Consider the following 4,853-nt stretch of genomic DNA (forward strand, 5'->3'; position numbering starts at 1 on the left):
GACAAAGTAACTTGTCATTACTGTGGATTGGTGGAGATAAAGTGTCCATTGTGCTTTAACGAAATCATCTTCAAGACACCCTATCAAGAAAAAAAAATTGTTTCGGTGGGTCTGGTCGTGAAGGTTTCAGTCTAACGTTGGACACCGATACTACAACCAGATAGAAACTTGAGCGAGGCGTAATATTGCGACTTTGTGATCTGAAAGAAAATTCTGATGGGTAGCCAGCTAGCCGCAACCTTTTTTTTAAAGAATATTATGAGATACGACTTAAGAGTCTAAACTTTTATTTGAGAGGGGTGTAACCCAAGCTAATTTGCAAATAGTATTCATGGTACCAAATGTATCACACACTTTACAGTAATTATAAATTATATTTGAAAAATAAAGCACATCAAATGTATTTTTAAAAAACAATTGGTTTTATCTGCAGATACTAGGTTGATATTGAGATTGACCATTTCAATGCTAAATTTTCTTTAGTCAAAAGGCACACTTGATTCGCAAAAATTTGTGAATGCGCACAGTACACCAATTTGTCTAATGTTTTGATTCCATAGGCAGGAGGTTGTGGATCGGTGCTGCTCAGGATGGGATTTTTTTGCCTCTAAATGCATATTACGTGTATTTTCACATGAATCCATCGTGCTCAGATTCGACTGTTTTCAAGGTCTGAAGGCTCCAACAGCCTTATTTTATGGGTACACAAGAGAATTTTCAGTGTGGCATGCATGGGTCAGTTGGAGTCACTAACCTCAAGATATCTATAAGCAAGGATAAGATAACCTGGAAGTAACATTCCATAATTTAGAGTAAAAAATGTATCTGCCTCCACAGCCCTTTCAAATGGAAGATATGATGCCTCGGGGGTAATTTCTATCAAATATTTTACAGTATTATGGTTCTAGTGAAAAGGGGTGTAGGCGGCTTTTTTTCAAAGTGTGGTAGGTCTAGTCGAAAGACACATTAAATGTTTATGCTAACAACTGCGAATTAATATTGCAACGCATACAAGTTAACAGAATTTGTTGAAATGGTTCTGCCTTTTTCCTTTCTTCAAAATCCTCCTTTTTCTAACTATTCTCTTCTTCTCTGGGGATGGCGAAAATTCAAATATCGATGGGACATGTAAGCAGCTGATAATGGGTTATCTTCCCTTTTTCCTGAAAATAAATTAAACACTAATCATCATTTGACAGTGCCAAGTTTGTGTATCAGATCACTAATAAATTACCTGCTAACTACCAAAACAATCAGACAACACCTTCTGACCATTAATGAAGATTTCTTTCAATTTAAAACGCAACTATGCCTACCAATGTGGGTAGTTTTTAGGATAGAATTTATCTGTGGTTGGGGACAGATTGCAAGGTGCAACATCGTACGATTACCATTCTATGTCGGGATTAGTTAGCCAGTTATTTGTTTTAGAAGCATGGACTTGATGGTGGGGGATGTCGTAATCGACCAGCGGTCGTGTGAGCCACCCTTAGTGGGAGGAGAGCTGCAATCTCCTCGTCCCCTCGCACATAACTATCCCCGCATGGGATTGGAACCTGTGAAACTCCCAGGGGGATCAGAGATGCGGTGGCGAGCGTATTCTCAGATAGAGAATTCTATTGAATTCTGGTTATTTTTTGCATTAGCACTGGCATTAAACTTTAGTTATATATTCAAATTTTCACACTTACTAATAGATTACCTGCTAACTAGGGAAACAATACCTTATGGCAATTATTGATTAATACCTGACACGAGTCAAGTCTGCAAGTAGGCCTAAGCCTACCAATAACAGTAGTTTGTCATCTGCTTTCCATTGAAATGAGGGAGCTTATGAATATTTAAAAAAATTGATAACGGCACATCATGACTCACCATCAACGAAATGCTGTCCGCAAACAGTGAAACACGAGTAAGATGGCTTCTGGACTTGACACCAAGCAGTCCTGTCAATAGATGATATCCACATTGCGCGACGTTCCGGATCTTTTGAAAACAGTGGAATATAGCTGAAGATCCAATTCGTTGTCTATACTATACGTACAGCCAGCGGAACAATACGAAATAACCATTTTCAACAGCCAAACAAAACGGAAACGTATAATCCGACTTGCAACTGACAGGAGCCAAATGGACGTTTTTGTTTTATTGCCGTCCAGCAACAAGGTCACGTGAACCGTGCAAGTCCTCTATAGGCATGTATGTGTTTACATATATAAGTATAACAGTCACTTAGACAAAGTATTATTTGAAACAAAATGTGAATACCTCACAAAACAAATTGGACGGTTCCAGGAGAAATATTAATGCTTTTAATAAATGTGGCGGATTTTGCAGTAGCAAAAAAGTTATTGCTATTGATCACAAATCAATAATTTAAAAACACTCGACAAAATAATTCAAAATTTTTTGACACATCTAAAATTATAAATATATATATGTTGAAGCCATGTTTAGATAATAGCAATAATAGGTATTTGATTTATGTAAAAAAAGTTGTTAGTGCCAGCCTGAAATCAAGCAAACTGGATTATCATGGCAAACGTAAAAAACCTCTTATGTTGTAATATGCAGCTGGTGACTTCGTATACAATGACAGAGTGAGTCTGGGAAAAATTATTAAGATCAGTAGAACCTAGTAGTATATATTTACGGTAGAACTCCATCATAAAACACTAATTAATTGAAGTCAAAATATGTGTTTTTAATTTATGTTTTTCATACTGACGTCACAACTTCAGGGTGGTATCGCTCACCACATTTGTTTTTTTGCTAACAGTTTTAGTTACTCCACCAAAAATTTTCATTGATATGGTGTAAGCTAATTCTGATATTTGAGAAAAAGCATCACCCATCAGTCAATTTATATTCTTGCTTACTGCTTTGATCACACAGCATAAATCCTCACACTGCACTTTTTTTATGATTCTTTCCTTCCTGCAAATATACATATCTCTTATCAAAATTTACATTCCTTGACAAATCATTACTGTATTGGGTACCTAGAAGAACATTTACAACTTACTCTTTTTTATGCTGAACAATCGTAGCAGAAAGCGGCTCTCTACTACATCTTCTCGTGGGAGCTTTTTTTAAAGTGAATTTAAAATCTCACTGTCAATGTGCTTTCGAGTGCTGGACCGGTCCTAGTTGGTTTGAACATTTGACTGATTTATCTTGGTACTACTTACTTTTGGTGTGTTTACGTATGGTTCACTGCATCGCGATTATTGGCTGATTACTTGATTACTTCTTGTTATGGTTAACTGTCTAGAGCTTTAGTCTGTCTTTAGATCTGTTCTCATAAGCTTGTTAGTGACACATCAGACTTAACTATCATTTATTCAAAATAGGGTTACATCCCACAGGGCAATGTAGTCGATGTGACACAAATGAAACTGTTTCCCATTTTATTTTATATTGTCCCAAGTATAATAATTTACGATGCGAATTAAGACGTGAAGCAGCAAAAATGAATGTACCCTGGGAAATTATTTGTATTTTCAATGTTCCTAATTTGATTCCAATAATTATTAAATTTGCTATATCCACCAAACGAGAGTTGTAAACATGTTTTTATTGTATCATTCTGACTACTCCTTTTGAAAATTGGCGTAAAAGACCGAGTTGTCAAAGACGCCATTAAACCCTTTACCTTACCTTACCTTACCTGGTGCTATAGTCATTGGATATGAATAATCTATTTCTTAAGTTTCTTACATTGGGATAATCTGTTCTGACAAAGCCTCATTTAAATGTAAGTGAATTGGTATATTCTTGCTTTGTATTGTGCCTGATTGTCTGTACTCATTTTAATATTCATCTTTATTGTTTGTCAGGTCACTTTGTCTTACTGATAACTGGATTAAATCACTTTGGGAGAAATCTATTCGTTTCATTTCGGGATATTAGTTAAAGAGACATAGTAGGCAAGGGTGATTTGTCAATGGGCAGAAATCCAAAATAGTGACATTTAATGATACTGCACCTACACCTACAAACTGGAGTCTGAATCGAGCAGTTCTTCTTCAACCTTTCGAGGATTCAGCAATACATCAAAGCAAGAATGCCAACTAACAATGGCAGAATATTTTCAAGGTCAAAATTTCAAACAACTCAAGAGTAAAGTTTCCGGTACTCAAAGTAAATTTGGAAAGAATTTTAACACGATTTGAGCACTCTCTGGAAAGAAGAGATTTTGAAAAGGTCAAAATACTGTTTCATGATGCTAACGATAAAATAGCATTTTTGGTCTGTCTAATTGATACTATGGAATTGGCTCTAATTGAAGAAGACAGTACTACACAAAGTGAGGAAAAACCCGTTATATCCAAATTTAGTGAAGAAATTTTACGTGTGGAAAACAAGATTGCAATCGATTTTGAGAAATATGAAGACAAACTAGATATAAAGCCGGTGATATCATCTCTTGTAACCACTCAAAACAATTATAATAATGATCCTCCTATGATTAAGTTATGTGGTATGGATCCGCCATGCTGGAACGGACAAAAAGTAGACTCTTATACCTGGAAAGAACGTTTTACACATATAATGCACCATGCTAGAATTACGGATGATTTAGTGCAAATTTCATGGCTTTTACGCAATGGTGCAATGCCAAACGATTATCAAACAATGATATGTGACTGTAAATCAATTTCAAGTGTATGGGAACGCCTGGAAGAGCGTATTCCTAAATCAGTAGTTCAACGTGAAGTAATCAAGCAATACGAGCAAATAAAACCTTAATATAAGACCTCTCGTAATCCAGCGAACCTTAGGCGACTAGCTCACGAAATTTCTCTCTTCTGCCGACGTATGGAAGATCTTGGGTTAAAACAGGATGCAAA

The 4,853-nt window shown here is 36.0% G+C and overlaps 1 long non-coding RNA gene across 1 annotated transcript; it reads right to left on the minus strand.

Moving 5' to 3' along the window:
• Positions 1 to 714: 714 nt before the first annotated feature.
• LOC144425142 (uncharacterized) lies at positions 715 to 2,523 on the minus strand. The gene is made up of 2 exons (XR_013477295.1): positions 1,876 to 2,523; positions 715 to 1,163 (listed from the first exon to the last, which is right to left on the minus strand). It is a non-coding gene; the product is annotated as an uncharacterized LOC144425142 (long non-coding RNA).
• Positions 2,524 to 4,853: the final 2,330 nt, after the last annotated feature.

This window comes from Styela clava, chromosome 7, assembly GCF_964204865.1.
Source record: "Styela clava chromosome 7, kaStyClav1.hap1.2, whole genome shotgun sequence".
Lineage (NCBI taxonomy): Eukaryota > Metazoa > Chordata > Ascidiacea > Stolidobranchia > Styelidae > Styela > Styela clava.